This window comes from Notolepis coatsorum (assembly GCF_963971535.1).
Source record: "Notolepis coatsorum genome assembly, chromosome: 3".
NCBI classification, from domain to species: Eukaryota; Metazoa; Chordata; class Actinopteri; order Aulopiformes; family Paralepididae; genus Notolepis; species Notolepis coatsorum.
Window position 1 is genome coordinate 69,600,369 of NC_140167.1, and position 19,975 is coordinate 69,620,343.

The following is a 19,975-nucleotide window of genomic DNA, read 5'->3' on the forward strand; positions in this document are numbered from 1 at the left end:
CTGTGAGGCTCTGATGGCCCAACGAGTTTTTTTTTCTCCTTCATTCCCTCAGAGTGTCAACTCATTACGGGGTTGGGCTTCACCTCTCCCTCGCACCGCCGTTGACCTGTAAACACCACGAGAAGCCCAGGACTTGTCACCAAACAAAAGCCATCGGTGTGAAGCGGACACATCGGGGGAAGGGCACAGCGGGGGGGGGGGGGACACAGCGGGGGAAGGCATGCTCGTTCACCCCAACAAAGGATGTGGAAGGGGGGAAAAACCGAATGGTGAATAAGTGGGACATCCTCCATTTTGCAAGCGGGAGGCTGGGCGTATTACGGCTTCTACCCCCCCCACCCCCTGTCTCCTCCTTCGTCTACATCGGTTGCTTCCATCGTTCCTGCTCGCTCCGACGCTACTCCAATGGCGACGGCGGACACAGCGGCTTAGCGACAGCGACGACGCGGGGAGCGTTCCGATTGGACGGAGGTGACCGATAGGCGACCCCGCCCGTTGCTAGACGCCAACATCATGGCGGACGGGGTCAGGCAAAGGACAAGAACGTGATGCATGCCGGATACGAGTCGTTCTCTCTTTCAAGGCACAGTATTGTCATTTCTGCCGCCAGGGGGGTCAGCATGTCGCTCTCGATTAAAACAACAAAAGACGAGAGTTCGATGACGTCGTGAAGTAGCTTGGGATCATGAGAGTTGTTGTCTTCATTGTCAAACAACCAATATACAGAATCCTAGGATTACTATTATTTGTTGGCCAAGCAGCGAAGTTGCTATAATCCTATTGTATTTGTTAGGGTTTTTCATTATTATTTCATTATCATTACTATTTTTCTCCACTAAAAGTGTCTGAGGCTCAGCAGCCATAAGTCCCAGACCAACCAAATTCTATAGGTGGGCTCCTATGCCCACCCACTACTCAGGTAAACCTAATCACCCACGTTGGCCAAATGGTGGCGCTATAACAAAGGGTCACACTTAAAAGGCCATAACTCCCACACCACACGTCAGATCAACGTGAAATGAAATGTCATACTCCTATGCAGCTGAAGATGCTCTACAACCTTCCCCCTGGACCACCCATGTCTGCCATATTGTTTGCCGCCATCTTTTTATAAACATTTCTATTTTGGCCCAATCTACATCAAATTTACAGAAAAGATAAAACATTACAGTAATGGAAATTAAATAAATGGAAATAGTTTTGCCGCTGTTAACTGACTTAAGTAAGCAAATCTTTTAGCACAACATTTTATAAAATTCTATAAAACTTTATACAATCATCATGATATTCAGTAGATCGTTCCGTGACTTTCGTTTTTTCCACCTGACCCACCAGATCGGCACCCTCAGATTTCCCACAGAGTCTCTCTGGATTGTCCAGAGATCTAGGTTCATCAATCTGCGCATGCATAGTTTGGGAGTAGGTGCGGGAAAGTGACTATAGCTCGGCAGAGAAAGTGCCGATCGACATGGGATTGATCTCTCCGTGTTCAGGAGACTCAGGCGTATAAAAGTATATTGGATCATGTCTCCAGCACCCCGACAGCCGTAGCTACAACCACTTAATGTCAAGGCTCTCATCCACATTCATTCATTTTCTCCCCCCGCTCTCTCTTCCATGAGCTCAATGTAACACATTCAAGATCAAATCTGTTGTTCTATGTAGTCCCAGCTTGTCACAAAGCTCTTTCCATCTTGAAATGTCATTTGGTTCACCCGTACGTTTGCACTTTACACCTTCGGTGACAGGACATGCAGCAAACAGGAATGAATAATTGTGCTCTATCGCAGAGACCAGTAGCTTGCTAGCTTGGCTGCTAACTAGCCAGTTCGCCAAGTTCCTCCCTCAAATTATGTATTTATCTGGGTTTGAACATTGTTGGAAACATTTGAGACAATATACATACACAACTGAACAAAATATACAACACAGGTCTAGACGTTTTAATTTTTTTTAATGTGGATAATGTTACATTACATCTTTCAGTGGTAGGAGGGGAGATGAAAGTGGGGGGCGGGACATTTTAATGTAGGACAGTGTAAATAATATTTTTTTCTTTAAAGACAGGATCTGTAAAACTCTGCACATATTTGAATAAAGCAAATGGAGACACTCAATGGGGGATTATATTCAATTAGATTAGATTAGATTAGATTAGATTCAAATCTATTGTCATTATACAGCACACAATAAAATAAGTTTGGCATCCAACCAGAGTGCAAATGTAACAGTGAAGTGTAATAGTAATATACAACACATACTGCTGGGTGTAGAGCTAATCAGATGTATGTACAGTGAGTTGTAGTATTATGTACAGTGATATAGGTCTCTGACATCAAGGCCACCTAATCATCCATTCCCCTTAATTGGCTGGTATGAATCCCTGTCTCCTGAGCCATTCAGCCATTGTGTAGTGTGATGTGTACCTGCTGCCAGTGTATGGCAGCCATTGAGCCTGCGTAGCCCAAGGTTGGGTGCTACCAGTGGTGGTGAAGGAGGCAATTTCCACACTACATTGTGGGGAGCGCTTGAGTGTCTAGAAAAGCTCTATATAAATGTAATTTATTATTATTATTATTATAAAGACACTATGGTAGTGAGTCATAGGCCTTCTGGCCAGCAGTGTAACTAGTAAGAGTAGGTAAGGGATATGTACAGATATAGATATAGTATCTACAGATATGTAAAAGGATTATGTGCAGGTATGTACAGACAGGTGGATATGGTAAGAATAAATAAATATAGTGTATATATATATACACAGTATATACAGCATTATTGTACATGATATTGTACAGAGTTATATTCAGGTGTATGAGTAGGTAGGAGGAGTATACTCAGGTAAATTCAGACAGATATGGATATGCTTCTTACCGTGGTCACTCAGTGGAAGGGCGCAACATAAGGCAACAGACATGGTGGGTGAGGGTGCAGTGACACAAAACCAGGAAACAGATTATAAAACAATGTTTATTTACAAAAAAAGGCAACACAGGGATCATTGAGGACTATCAGTGGCACTAAAATGAAATACAAAAATAAATAATAACCCACCCCCCTTGACAGGTACTAAGCACCCATAAATACAGTGGGTGGTGCTCACTCTAACCTAGGGTTGTAACAACAGGTAAACCTACGTGATGCTAGATATAGACCCCAGGGTATCTTCCTATCCTCACTTGTCCCTGTGTGCAAAACAAATGTGAATACACAGAAATATAACTGGGCTGGGAAAAATTAAGGACAAACAAATATACGAATGTTAGCCTTAAACAAGAATTGGTCAATGGATAACAAAAAGACAGAAGCTTCACCTAAATAACATAGTACAAATAATCACAACCGGGAAAAACCAGAGCTCTGCCACCAGCTCTACAACACACAACATACCCAAAAGGAAGAGGGTGAACTGAACACAAAGGGGACTATAAGGTGTGGGAATGCTTGATTGCTGAACAGGTGGACAGGTGGTGATGATGAGGACTGAAACCAGGAGTGCATCTGAGAAAAGGATACGTAGAAACAGAAGAGGGACACAAAAACGACACAAAACAGAACCAAACAAGATATGCCTACATACACACAGCATACATAAACCCCATACGTAACAATGCTGTATGTATATATATGCAGTATGTATATGGATATTGGATAGTGGTCATAACGTCACATGCTTGTAGCAGTGGCCTCTTGTGTTTGATAGCCGTGTTGTAGACGAGCATAAACACGCGGCTGCCCGCGTACTCATTAGCAGAGACATGTATATCAAGCTCAATTTAGCACACCGGCCTATCAGGGAGTAAACGGTGGCCAATAAAAGGGTGACAATAAAAGGCTTTTCGACTGAACCATAGTTAGCGGTTTGCTGCAATTATGGCTCATTACGTTCTAGATCGTTAGAGCCGTCAAATTAAACACGTTGGAGGCTGTGGAATGAGAAGCTATACGCTCCACACATCAGAGGCTGCCACGCACACACATGCTAACGCTGTTGCCATGGTGAAATTAAAATGTACTAATTTGGCTGTCAGCGATTTAATACATTTGTGTTGTTGTGCTGTATGTTGAGAATATGGCTTGAGACAGATGGGACTTTGATAGTAAAATGGAGGATTCACTCACAGCATCATCCAAATGTTTCATCTTTCTGCTGTCATCCGGCTTCCTCCCTTTACTCCTCCCTTCATCCCTCGCTTTGTAGTCGCTGGGAGCATACCTGTACTGATGTGTGTGTTTGTGTGTCTAGGTCCCTGTGTATGTGTGTTTGTGTTTGAGTGTGTGTGTGCATGTGTGCACACGTGTATCATGTGTGTTTCTGTCTGTATTTGTTTACATGCATGACTACACACACACCTAAAACTTTGTGTTTGTGTGTGTTGTGTGTGTGTGTGTGTGTGTGTGTGTGTGTGTGTGTGTGTGTGTGCGTGCGTGCGTGCGTGCGTGTGTGTGTGTGTGTGTGTGTGTGTGTGTGTGTGTGTGTGTGTGTGTGTGTGTGTGTGTGTGTGTGTGTGTGTGTGTGTGTGTGTGTGTGTGTGTGTGCATGTGTGTGAGTGTGTGTGTGTGTGTGTGTGTGTGTGTAAGCTGGTTCTGGGGCTGTAGGGTGTTGCCACGGTGACATATGAACACCATCCTGAATGATAGGAGCAGGAAAAGGGATTAGCAGCAGATAGAAGGAATCTGGCCCTGCTTGACAACAACAACATCACACACACACACACACACACACACACACACACACACACACACACACACACACACACACACACACACACACACACACACACACACACACACACACACACACACACACACACACACACACACACACACACACACACACACACACACACACACACACGGACACACACACATGCTTCAGCGGCCACGCTTGTGACATGATAAAGTCTGTCACAACGTCTGAGAGGCATAGCCATCAGTAGTGAGATGCTCAGACACAGCAGCCTCCACCAGCCAACACCTACAGCAGCATCACAACAGCATGCAGGCCATGTGTCTTTACAGTAGACCAAAAGACTAACTGCCTGTGGAATATTGGTATGACCTTAGAGGAAATGTACTGGTCAGGGTCAATCTTTCTTTGTGGTCTTTTTTTTATTTAGAGTTTTTACTTTTTATTGGTTAAATGTTTAATATGCAAATCACCCTGGCAAAAAGAAAAACGTTTAATACACAAAAATCACCCTGGTAAAAATAATTACGTTTAATACACAAATCACCATGGCAAAAAATAAATGTTTAATACGCAAATCACCCAGGCAAAACATAAGCGTTCAATACACAAATCACCATGGCAAAAAATAAATGTTTAATACACAAATCACCATGGCAAAAAAAAAATCCTTCAGCACCAATGACAACACAAGACAAGAAATAAGAGAATTATTAAGGACTCGAGCCACCCGAACAACTGCCTCTTTGAACTGCTGCCGTCAGGCAAGCGATACCGGAGTCTTATGGCGAGCACAGAAAGACTCAGAAGGAGCTTCTATCCCCAGGCCATCAGGCTGCTAAACGAACAATAATCGCTAAACGAACAATAATCACTATGCAACAACCATCAAATGCACACAGCACACACACCCACACGCACACACACTCACTCACTCAAACAACACACTGCAGCACCCACTCTCCACACTTTAGATCACACAAACACACTTACACTTTATATTTATTGATAAAGGATTTGCACTACAACTCGTACACCTACTGTGAATTGTACCTAAACTGCACCTCGTCCATTTATGCCTTGCACTATATAGTATTGTATATTAGTACACTGCACAGTATTGTATATTGTATGGTAACTACGTCTACGAACATTGTACATATGTCTAAACTGAACACTGTGACCTCTTTTTTTTCTTCTAATTTTTACTATGTTTTTATTTCATACTTATCTTGTCATGCACAGTCTCTGGAGCGCAACAGTAAGAAGCATTTTGTACAAAAGTATTCTGTACTTCTGTATGACAACTATTAAAGAAACTTGAACTTGAAACTTGAATGAGAGACAAGGTATTGGTTGGAAAATGAGCACAACGCATTGGATAGACGGCAAAGGGATGGATATACACAGCGTACTGGTGGGCAGGCGTGGATGCGCGGATGCTCTGATCAGGGGGCAGGCGCAAAAATAGAGGCGGCTGGCTTCTTCTGATCAACATAAATAAATATAATAAAGGGGGGAAACTAAAGCGCACAGGGTGAGGGGCACAACCCTCAAGCAAGGGTAGGGCAAGCCCCCCATCTGACCTGGATGGAAGAGAATGAATGGTAGCTGCATTTATATAGCAGCTTTTATCCAAAGCACTTTACAATTTGTTCCTCACATTTTACCCATTCACTCGAACATTCACACACCGACGGCGGAGGTGACCATTCAAGGAGCCAACCTGCTCATCGGGAGCAGTTAGGGGTTAAGTGTCTTGCTCAAGAACACTTCGACACGCTGCACGGGAGGAGCGGGAATCGAACCAGGAACCTCCGGATTGCCAGACGACTGCTCTACCTCCTCCATATACAGTATATATATATACACTAAGGCTGTGTATATAATATATATATGCATGCTAAATGCTATATATATACACTAAGGCTGTCAAAGTTAACGCGGTATTAATGCGTTAACGCAAAATAATTTTAACGCCACAATTTTTTTATTGCAAGATTAATATTATTATTTAATAATTAATATTATTAAATTAAATTAATTAATATTATTATTCTTTTTTATTTTTTTACTAGACTTCACTCAGGTGTATTATTGATATGTTTGTTTCTGACTCAAAGTGTGTGTGTGTGTGTGTGTGTGTGTGTGTGTGTGTGTGTGTGTGTGTGTGTGTGTGTGTGTGTGTGTGTGTGTGTGTGTGTGTGTGTGTGTGTGTGTGTGAGAGAGAGAGAGAGAGAGAGAGAGAGAGAGAGAGAGAGAGAGAGAGAGAGAGAGAGAGAGAGAGAGAGAGAGAGAGAGAGAGAGAGAGAGAGAGAGAGAGAGAGAGAGAGGGGCGGGGGGTGCGAGTCCTCAGCCCTTGTGTGGGTGAATGTAACAAGTTCCTAACCTTTTCTTTCCCCTATTATTTCATGCACACTTTATTCATTGTTTAAAATTATTATTTTCTTTGAAGTTATTTAGTTTGTTGTGAATTTTATGCAAATGTGAAATGCATGAGGTCATCCTTTTGTGTTAAATAGCTGTTTAAACAAAACAATGGGGATGAATAGTTCAAGTGTAAAGTTCAACACACTACTGTGTTAGTAATCATTATATGTAATGTTACAGTTAGTAAATTGGTATGCCCATCTGCAATTTTTTTGTTGGGCTTTTTTTTTTTATAAAACAATGAGACAGTATTTCTCATTGTGGCAATAAATAAACATGCATGTTTTGCATAAAGCAAGCATTTGTCGACTCTCCTGTTGATAAGAGTATTCAAACTTGAAAAAGATCAGTTTAAGGTAGATTTAGAACAGATACAAATATGCGATTAATTTGCGATTAATCGCGAGTTAACTATGGAAAAATCATGCGATTAATCAGATAAAATATTTTAATCGATTGACACATATATATATATATATATATGATACAGAAATCTCTGGCAACGACAGGATGACTATATATGCATGCTAAATGGAACATTGATAGCTTTGGTGGTAATCACAGATGATGCTATGGCAGACAAGCAGTGGTTCGAATACACATGGAGTTTCTTTGCAAGCTTAACAAACAAGTTCCACACGTTCAAAGAAGTCAACTCACTTGTTGATAGTTTAATGATAGTCACAGTAACAATAATGACAGATAGCAGGGTGTGGGAATAACACCTTTAAGGTGGAACATGAATGGAGTACACATACTGTAAATAGCATGACATGAATGGCGAGATGACAGAGGCTAAGTGGGTGCGATGGTCGAGGCGAGCCTGACGTGCGCCCACAAGCCTACTGGCGACGCCTACATGCAGCTGGCCAACATGTTTACCATGCATAAAATTGGCGCCAGGTGACACGGACAGCGCAGAGCTGTGATTGGCCGCTGCCCTGGGCCTTACATACTTCCAAATTTACCATTCATCATCTCAGGAGATTGTGATTAACTACATTACAAACATCGACCAAATCGAAGAAAGGAAGGAAGGACGTTGAGGAAGTCTGAAAATATAGCCATTTGTAGAACACAATGCAGCACGGCCACCTAGTGATTTGGTGGTGTACTGCAACCCACGAGTTGAACTGACGTGGAAGTATGTCGGTCGGCGGTCTAGCTCCATCACGCAGAATTTCAGCGACAGCCGAAAGCTAATGTTGGCCTTAAGAATATGTGTGCCGGCTTTCCAGAATACATCTCGGGAGGAAAGGGAAGGAATTTCTGAGGCTGGGCTTAAAAGGGGGAAAAGGGGGAAGAAAAGGCGGGAATATGATGCTGCATTAGGGAGTGTCTATGAGGAATCAAACGACTTGATAGGTATGGTACTAGCGAGGTGTGTCCCTGCATTGTGCTGGTAGACTGGTAGGTCTGGTAGGAACAGGTGCCTAGGGGCCTAGGGGCCTTCCTCGGAAAATCAATTCATATAATACCAATTGAGAAACAAATCAGAAATGGCTGTATATTGAAACAAATCTATCATGGTTTTTAAGACTCCAATTGTACGGTAAAAGTGGTCATATTAGTTTTACAGGCATTTCTTAATTATTTATTTTTGTTTCATGAGATTTAGATGGAAGCACTACTTGTTCTTATTTGGATCGTCGGAGAGGATTCTCCATTGTGGTCCACAAATATTGTCGTATTTATTATCATTATAATTATTTAATTCCGCGGATGTCTGAAATGATCCCCAATGACTTGTCCCAGAGAAAGCTGCTCTAAACTCCGGTGCACGCCAATACATCTAGACATAGTCGTATTTATTTATTTATTTATTTATTTATTTATTTATTTATTTATTTATTTATTTATTTATTTATTTATTTATTTATTTATTTATTTATTTATTTATTTATTTATTTATTTATTTATTTATTTATTTATTTATTTATTTATTTATTTATTTATTTATTTATTTATTTATTTATTTATTTATTTATTTATTTATTTATTTATTTATTTATTTATTTATTTATTTATTTATTTATTTATTTATTTATTTATTTATTTATTTATTTATTTATTTATTTATTTATTTATTTATTTTTATTTATTTATTATTTTAGTCGTCATGCCAATTCCCAATCCCCTTCCTGGTCGTTGCGCACTCTACCCCCTACCGTCGGTCTGGGAGGGCGGAGACTATCACATGCTTCCTCCGACACATGTGTACCCAGCCCACCGCTTCTTTTCACCTGGCAGCGCTGACTCTCACTGGGAGAGTGTAACGTGTGGAAGGTCACACTACCTCCCCCAGATCCTTCCCTCGCTGTGCAGGCGCCCCGACCGAACTGTAGGAGTCGCTGTTTACAACGACCAGGACCCACCCCACCGGCTTTCCCACCCGCTGACACTGCCAATTGTGTCAGTATGGACGGCCACCCAAGCCGGAGGTACCGCAGCCGGATTCGATCCCACTGTCTCTGCGGTGGTAGACAGACGCTTAGTCATAGTCGTATTTATTATCATTATAATTTTTTTATTCCACGGATATCCGTAGAGCCATGTCAAGAGCCAATCGCACAGTCGTTCAGTATTGACATTACTAAATTAGATGTCATGCTAATATGTCATGTTCTACAGTAGGACTTACTATTATAATACATAATAAAACCAGTCATTAGAATAATAGAAGCTTACTTTGCTGGAACGATTTATTTTGCACGTATACGGTACATGTGTGTGTGTGCTCGCTCACTGAGGCTGCCTCACTAAGCTGTTTATCCACGCATTTCTTTTTTTTATACGCTTTTTATCCTCCTGTTTTTCTGTATTTTTCTCCCATCCCAATTTAGTCGTTATGCAAATTCCCCCCTCCCCTTCCTGGTCGTTGCTCGCATGTGCCCCCCACTGGTCGGTCTAGGGAGCCCTGAAGTCTATCAGATGCTTCCTCCGAGACATAGGAGACAGCCAGCAGCCTCTTTTCACCTGCCAGCGCGGATTCTCATTGGTGAAGTGTAACGCGTGGGAGGTCACACTACCTTCACCACTTCCCTCCCTCACTGTGCAGGCGCCCTGACCGACCTGTAGGAGTCGCTGTTTACAACGACCAGAATACCACCCCACCGGCTTCCCTCCCGCTGACTCTGCCAATTGAGCCAGTATGACGGCCGGCCAAGCCAGAGGCAACGCTGACAGCCGGATTCGATACCAGTGTCTCTTGCGTTGGTGACGAGCACTTAGTCCTCTGCGCCACCCAGCCGCCCACGCTTTTATTTATTTATGGAGCATTTATTTATCCACTCTGGTTGGATGTTGTATTGTACTTGTGCTGTATAATAACACAACATTTTAATCCTATCTCATTTTGAGATCAGTCCCAAATCGATTCCTGAATGGATCAGCATAGTGCAGATGCAATGCTGAACCTCTGCTGTTTTGCATACGGCGCTTGCCGTTTTGCACACGCCTTATTCGCCTTATAAGGAGCTGGCGGGTGTGTCTGTATGCAAATTAATTGAACAGAACACGCATTTCAGTTCAAGAACACTGTAAACCCGAATAAGTTTCCAGAACTTAAAAAAATTGAGGCCATCCCATGCCTCAATTTTTTTAAGTTGATAAACTCAAATGTTTTCAGTTGGCTAAGACTTACAATTCTCAGTTAAGGCAACTCAAATATGGTCTGTTACTGTGACTTAAGGTTCTCAGTTAAGTCAAATCAAATATGGTCAGTTACTCTGACTTACAGTTCTCAAGTGGAGTCAACTCAAATATGTTCAGTTACTGTGACTTACAGTTCTCAGTTAAGGCAATTCAAATATATTCAGTTACTGTGACTTAAGGTTCTCAAGTGGTGTCAACTCAAATATGTTCAGTTACTGTGACTTACAGTTCTCAGTTAAGGCAATTCAAATATATTCAGTTACTGTGACTTAAGGTTCTCAAGTGGTGTCAACTCAAATATGTGCAGTTACTGTGACTTACAGTTCTCAGTTAAGGCAATTCAAATATATTCAGTTACTGTGACTTAGGGTTCTCAAGTGGTGTCAACTCAAATATGTTCAGTTACTGTGACTTACAGTTCTCAGTTAAGGCAATTCAAATATATTCAGTTACTGTGACTTAAGGTTCTCAAGTGGTGTCAACTCAAATATGTTCAGTTACTGTGACTTACAGTTCTCAGTTAAGGCAGTTCAAATATGTTCAGTTACTGTGACTTAAGGTTCTCAAGTGGTGTCAACTCAAATATGTTCAGTTACTGTGACTTACAGTTCTCAGTTAAGGCAATGCAAATATATTCAGTTACTGTGACTTAAGGTTCTCAAGTAGTGTCAACTCAAATATGTTCAGTTACTGTGACTCACAGTTCTCAGTTAAGGCAGTTCAAATATGTTCAGTTACTGTGACTTAAGGTTCTCAAGTGGTGTCAACTCAAATATGTTCAGTTACTGTGACTTACAGTTCTCAGTTAAGGCAGTTCAAATATGTTCAGTTACTGTGACTTAAGGTTCTCAAGTGGAGGCAACTCAAATATGTTCAGTTACTGTGACTTAAGGTTCAACCTTAAATCCATGTGATTAAGTTAACAGAACTCAACGACATTGAGGCCATCCCATGCCTCATTTCTTTTAAGTTAATCAACTCAAATTTTTAAGTTAATCAACTCAAATATTTGCAGTTACTATAACTTAAGGTTCAGTTTTAAAATCCATGTGAAAAAGTTAACAGAAAAATAACTACACAAGCACATTATATCAACTTCAAACAACTCTTTTATTTTTTTCTATTCAAAGAGTATAAAAGAGTATACATATATAATCTGTATGTTAGCAATGTACAATAACACTGTAAACACCGTACACTGTTTTTGGACTATATATGTTAACAATACCGACCAGGTATTAGTGCCTTGCAAAGTGCAGATATGAAGTTTTCCCCTTTTTTTTTATGCATTTAGGAGGTTTTGTTCTTCATCGAAACTATTTATCTTACAAAAACATTGTGTTACAACTTCAAACTCTTTATATTTATTTCTATTCAAAGAGTATACATCTATTTATCTTACAAAAACATTGTGTTGCCCTCTACAACATTATGGCAATGTTAAAATTGAAAATATATATATATAGAAAATATATATAGAAAATAAATACATGCATGTTATAACATGTACATACAATGTAATGTATATTACACATTTAATCCCTCTGGTCACAATAGTGTAATAATGTTTGTTATAAGGCTCTGAAAATGTTACTGAATGATGTATCAATGTATTTCCAGCAAATGTTGAAATAATAAAGGGTCTCAATATGTGCAGTGCACATGACCAGAGCCGTTTACATCCTGGCTGAATTACTCAAATTTGTATAGTGTGGTCATAGAATGAGCAAACATGTTGACGGCAACTATTGTGACCGTTGGGATAACACAGTGTATCTATGTACAGTACAGAATAAAATGTATAGATTATCTGAAAATTGTCAATCCGCTTGGCACATGTAAAATTCACAAACGTTGTGCTGTATATTGGGTCCTGCCAATGTGGAACCAAAATACCAACCCACATTACATGCTATACAGCTGGCAATACTGTTAATAGTGCACATACCTACATATGGAAATGCAGCTGCATGTATTTGCTCCATGATGTATCATGGAACAAGATGGTGTTTTCATTGAAAGAGTTAGTCAGAATGTCAGAGGCACCATCCGTCATTTAGAGCAGGCTATGTTTGCAGAATGATAACTAGAACACTACAGTACTCTGTACTAAGAACACTATACAGTACACTAACTATACTGCCCTGTCAAGGCAGACCGCAGTAACTTTCAAACAGTGAAACTGAGAAAAATGGCTTTAAAGTTTTTTGACTTGCCATCCAAAATGTGTTATAGGTAGATAGATGATAGTACCCAGATTTAACATGTATTAATGAAGTAATCTTTAGGCATACAAAAATATGACGTAGTTATTTTAATTAACCCCAAAAAAGCAGATACTGCACTCTGCTGCACGATTTCCTTAAATAATTATACAGGTAATGTACAGGCAAAGTGCAGTAACTTCAAATGCAATGTTGTTTTCCCTCCAGCTTTCATAACTTCACCTAGCCATTTTATTTGGATCATCATCATTCCAATATATTCAGGTATTAAATTTCATTTTCAAAATGGCTAGGTTAAGTTATGAAAGCTGGAGGGAAAACAACATTGTATTTGAAGTTACTGCACTTTGCCTGTACATTACCTGTATAATTATTTAAGGAAATCGTGCAGCAGAGTGCAATATCTGCTTTTTGGGGGTTAATTAAAATAATTATGTCATATTTTTGTATGCCTAAAGATTACTTCATTAATACATGTTAAATCTGGGTACTATCATCTATTTACCTATAACACATTTTGGATGGCAAGTCAAAACACTTTAAAGCCATTTTTCACTGTTTGGAAGTTACTGCGGTCTGCCTGGGTTTTGAGTGTGATTTTGTAGTTACTGCAGTTTTTAAAACCCCATATCTCCAAAACTGAGCGACATTAACATCTGAAACTTGGTCACAAGATAAAACATTTATTGACAAGGTCAATTTCACTCAACTAAATGTTTACTTTTTTCAAGTTACTGCGGTTAGCCCTTGACAGGGCAGTATACTACTGCCTACAAGGTCTCAAGGATACAGTCCCACTCTCAGCATACAAGATCGATGGTCTGCTGCTGCTGACTCCCAAGCGATTCATTCAAGTGAAACGGAACTGAGTCCAGCTAATGGTGAATAGTTATTTTATTAATCAATTATTGTGTCTTTATTCACTCTAGTTGTGTAATTGACCAGTTCATATTCTGTATAAGTTCATATTCTGTATATGTTAATAATAACGCTTCTGTGTTGCGTTTATGGCTCCTGGTATATCGCCTTGTACTCTGTACTGAGAACACTAACTCTACCACTGCCTACAAGCAATGGAAGCAGTCAGAGCAGAGTGGCATTTATGCCCATTGCCTCCTATTGTTCCTCGAGAAACAAACGTTTGGGACTTGGATGTTGCCTTTGAGATTCTGATAAACTCTTTCAACTCTAAAACTTACTTGGATGAAATTACAATAATGCCAGCTATAGACGGTTAAGAAAATTCGAACTGTAAAACTCTCAAATGTAAACATATTACATAAAAAATAAAGAACAAGGTACATTGAGTAGTTTGGACCTATTGGCTGAACATCTGCAAAGTAGTACAGCAACTTTTGAAGGTATTATTTTGACATGACAAGACATTTCAGATGAGTTTCTATAGACACACTTTTGAGGTGTTGGTAAGTGCTTTGGGGTAGTGCATAGATTAGTCCAAACATTACAGGAAGGAATCACCAAATCTGGGGAAGCTGATCATGATATGACTTTCAATGACAATAGAGATTGTCACAGGCTGGTAGTGAACTGGACTTGTGTCATGATCACTGATTACAGTAAGGAATAGAAACTCATCTGAAAGAAGGATGTGGGGTGAGGTATTCATTTCCTTGTCATGTCAAAATAATACCTTCAAAAGTTTAATGCAAGAGCGGTCAGGTGACGTAGCGGAGATTGCATTCGTCACCAACGCTGGAGACACTGGATTCGCGTGTTCGAATCCAACTCCCTGCGTTGTCACCAGCTTGGCTGGCCGTTCACACTAATACAATTCGGCAGTATTAGGGGGTGGGGAAGCTGGCGGGTGGGAATCTGGCGTTGTGGACAGCGACGCCTACAGGTCAGGTCTCGGCGCTTGCTAAGCGGGGCAGGACTTGGTGGAGATAGCGTGCCCTCCCACGTGTTACACTTCACCAATGAGAGCCCTCGCTGCCAAGTGAAAAGACGTCACTGGCTGTCGGCGCACGTCTCGGGGGAAGCGTGCGATCGACTCGGGACGCCCTTATACCGACTCGTAGGAGAACATGCATACAGCACCAGGTAGGGGGGGGGGGGGGGGGGGGGGGGAATTCAACGACTAATTGGGACGGGGAGAAAATCCATTGAAAAATCAGAAGAAAAAAAAATTATTGCATCATCAAGTCATTCTTGAGAGTCTGCAACCTGGGCAACAGTTTACCAGCTTCTAGACCTAGTAAAATCTTCTGAATGAATTCAAAAGTGTTGGTAAGTCCCTTGGGGTAGCTGAGGTGTAGTGCATAGATTAGTCCAAACATTACCAGGAAGGAATCACCTATCAGAGATTGTCACAGGCTGGTAGTGAACTGGACTTGTGTCATGCATGGTCACTGATGACAGTAAGGAGGGCCACTGCAACACCCTGAAGCTCTGGCTCATCAGGCGTGTCCTGAAGGAATGAAAGAGACATAATAATCACAAATAAATCCATGGTTTCTACAAAGTGCAGCACAAAGCTAAGTATATGGAGTTTTGTTTGTAAGTTGTTTATATTTTAGTTAGAACAATTTTTTTGGTGAGAAGGTTATTTTTATTTAACCAGGTTAGTCCCGTCGAGATCAAATATCTCTTTCACAAGGGAGACCTGGAAGGAAGGAAGACTGATACTTAGCATTTTGATTAACTGTTCACTTAATATACAGTTGTACTGTAAATTATTTTCACTCGGACTCACTGTGCAGGTTTTGAAAAATCCAGCGACTTCCTCATGCAGATACACAGGCAGGGCATGGAGAACAGTGGTACGCCTGGTGTGAACATCATGGATTTCCTATTAAGATGTAAGATTAAGAAGAAGAAAAATAATTGTATTATATGGAAATGTTTACTGAACAAAGCGGATTTTAAACAGTCCAATCAGATATGTCCACAAATAACATGTTCACATCTTTAATGCAATCAGAAAAATGGCAAACACAATGGTGGACTAATTGTAAAATTCAAAAGCTCATTTGAATCATTGAACCTGTTCAATGTTACAGAGGTTCGACCTATGACATGTATAATAATCTATTCACCTGTTCATCGTGGATTTTTAAAATGTGAGCCAAAGCATCTGCTGTGTTCCCAGTTTTGGGCGCCTTCTGTCTGAATAACGTCATCAGTCGAGGAAGATGGCGGTCAAGCTTAGCGTAGAATGTGTTGGGCAGGTTCTGGTTGGTAATCAGCTGGAACTCTGCATAAACCTATATTTAAAAACAGCAGGACAATATAGTATATCAACATCAATTAGTCACTTCAACTTGGTGGATCTCTTACTTTGTTTGGTTTGGGCTTCAGAGCATGACGGCGGGATTTCTGGTCAACCATGTCATTACATGCTTTGCGGAATCGGTCGCTGATGACTAGCTCGCGGGGGCGCACAGAACACACACGCAGATGCGCCGCTAGAGTATATAAACCAGGCTTAGGAATCACAAGTTTCACTTTAAAACACACAGAATGTGCCAAATGTTAACACAGGAAAGAGAGAGCTGATCTACATTACCTCAGACTCCATTTTGAGAGCAGGCCAGAGGTCCATGAGCTCTTTCACTGGTGGGCTGGACTTCACTATGGTCTGTCGGCGCAGGGCAAATGTGGTCTGCATCAGCTTGACAAGAGACCTAAAGCACGACATCTTAGAAAAGCTTGCATCTACAATGTATGCTTTCAAGGCTTATCTAAGTGATGAAGAGATAGCAGTGGCTTCTGCGGCTCTTGTCGCCAAACATCCCTGCTTGAAGGAAGCAGGATCTGAGACCGGCTGCAATGGATGGAAGAACAGCATCAAATTCAAGATGGGCAATTTCAGGAACAAGCTGAGACGGGCAGGATGTGAGGAGGTCACTGTAAATGCTGGAAGAAGAGGTAGAAGCAATCCTGATGGCGAACCTTCACATTCCAACATTAAAAGACCCAAGCGAGCAGAAGTAAACTTCCTACCCAACTATCCCCAAGGAGAGGATTCCTTGAGGCTTGAGCAGTTGAGGCAGACAATTGCTGAAGAAGTCAAGAAGACTGAGAAGAACCTGCCCCTCATTAGAAAGAAGGTGTCTCTTGTTCTTCTCAAATTCGTTGTTTCCGTCTCTAAGTTTCAGCTCAACATCGAATGCAAATGTAGGAACTGGAAAAGGACCTGGAGGCCATCTGCTTAGACGTTCTGGAGATGACATATCTGAAAGTATATCAGTAGATGCGAGAGAGCTGGAGTCGAGCGAAAGTGAAATGTGCACAACAGCTTTTTGTGGCAATTCCGTAATGTCATCAAGGGAAGTAAGTTTCCCATCAAAGTCTGGATCTTCATACAGCAAACTGAAGTCAAGGTCTATTTCCAACTGTTCTTTTATAATCTTGACCAGTGCATCAACAGAGGCGGGTCGTGAACTGAGTTTTAATTTTCTAGCCCGGTCTGTCTCAACAACACGAAGGATCATGGGTTGTGGGGAGGCAGCTGCCATTGTGCTATGGAAACTTGAATGAATCGCTTGGGAGTCAGCAGCAGCAGCAGACCATCGATCTTGTATGCTGAGTGGGACTGTATCGTTGTGACCAGACTGCAGGTAGATGGACAGTGGACAGATGTGGTCCGGTCGACAGACAGCAGCTCAAGGACCTAAGGAGTAGTCATAAACACAACACAGAAAGCGTCATTATTAACATATACAGAATATGAACTTATACAGAATATAAACTGGTCAATTACACAACAAGTGAATAAAGACACAATAATCGATTAATAAAATAACTATTCACCTTCCGTTTCACTTGAATGAATCGCTTGGGAGTCAGCAGCAGCAGCAGACCATCGATCATATATGCTGAGAGTGGGACTGTATCATTGAGACCAGACTGTAGGTAGATGGACATATGTGGTTGTGTGGTTGACAGCTCATAGGACCTAAGATGTTCTATATACCAGGAGTCATAGTCTCGACACAGAAAAGAAACCTCGTTATTCACAAGGTAGATCTGTTCTATTTGGCTAAATGTAGACAGTCCACCACTGACTCTGACGGAGAGAAACATTCCACAGACATAGTCTGTGCCATCAATGGTTACCTTTGATGTCTGGTAGATTGTGTCACTAACTGTGTGTCCTCTAATGTGTACCTGAGCTACTGCTGGTAGAGATGAAACCAGAACAGAGTCAACCCTGGATGCCTGGGTTTTTGGCTTGAAATATGATGGTGAAGCAAGATGATATGCCATCATGTGTTGGTGTCTGATTGCCATCGTCTTCAAGATATTTTTGAAGTTTTGAGTGTCATGCACCACTCTTTTGAAAAAGCGGTGCTTGGCCTCAAATCGCATGGTCCAAACATGCAGCAGGGGTTAGTAGAGTTAGTAGGGACAGTAGGGTTAGTAGGGTTAGGGTTAGTAGGGACAGTAGGGTTAGTAGGGTTAGTAGGGACAGTAGGGTTAGTAGGGTTAGTAGGGACAGTAGGGTTAGTAGGGACAGTAGGGACAGTAGGGACAGTAGGGTTAGTAGGGTTAGTAGGGTTAGTAGGGACAGTAGGGTTAGTAGGGTTAGTAGGGACAGTAGGGTTAGTAGGGTTAGTAGGGACAGTAGGGTTAGTAGGGTTAGTAGGGACAGTAGGGACAGTAGGGACAGTAGGGTTAGTAGGGTTAGTAGGGTTAGTATGGACAGTAGGGACAGTAGGGTTAGCTGTGTTTGAGACATGGAGGATAGCCTGCATCTTTAGGAACAAGGAAGATAGGTTCATTTTAAGTTGATTTCTTAGATTGTCAGTGTCACATTGATCATCATCATCCACCACTTCTATGCTCTGGCCTGGACATTCTTCATGCAAATCACTAGTGACCTCAGAAATCCTGTCTTGGGGATCCTCAACAACGACAGCTTTTAAGTCTGATGCAAGACTTAATTGGTGTACTCTGTTTTTATGGCAATTGAATGAAGAGTAAACATTTGTGCTATAGCTACAATCCTTATATGGGCATGTCACTGTTTCATTATTTTTTAAATGCTTTCTGAGATGACTTAAGAAAATTGATTCAGAAAAGGGTTCCCGAAATGCGCACAAAGGGCATTTTATTACCACAGGGCTCAGACTCTGTTCTGGTCTACTGCTAAGTTGTGCAGTATGATATCTTGACAAATGAGTACTTAATGCATTTAGCGTTTTAAATTTACAGATACAATCAGTATGGAGGCATGGAAGAGGACTGACTCTGGAAAAGTGGCTGTGTTGCAGTCTGTAGTGTTTAAATAACTGTATTCTAGAAGTCAAAGAAGCTGCACACAATTTACACTGCCAGACTACCATATTGGAACTATGAGAAAAAACTGAGCTCTGTGGAAACAGATTAATAAACTATGTTCTGGTCTCAACGATACAGTCCCATCTCACAAATGTGTTTTTATATTTAAAAATAATCAGCTTACTGTTTGGCTCATTTGAATATTTCCCAGCAGCACTTGCTACCTGAAAGGCAAGGGAAAAAATACAACGTTTAGACCTCCATGAAACATATACCAGAATAACTTACAACTCAATATAACAAGTTCATACTATATATTAGCTTACAAAAACATGATCATAATTTTCACAGTTTGAATGTTTAACCATCAATCAGAAGGAGATAGAGAGAGAGCGAGAGAGAGGAGATAGAGAGAGCGAGAGAGAGGAGATAGAGAGAGAGAGGAGATAGAGAGAGAGGGAGGGAGGGAGAGAGAGAGCGGAGATGAATGAGAGCGTGAATTAATATCTCTCTCAAACCTCCTTTTGTCAAAAATATATATCTATTACAAACATCAATTTACAAGCTCAAAGAAATGGAGATATGTGGCTTCGACCATGCATGCCATGAGGACGCGACGCCTGCATGACACTCAACCTAACCAAATTAATCTCCCTCAAACCCGATAATAGGACATAATGTGCAAACAAACCTAAAATGGAGATGCGGCTTGACATGCATGGCACGCACGAGG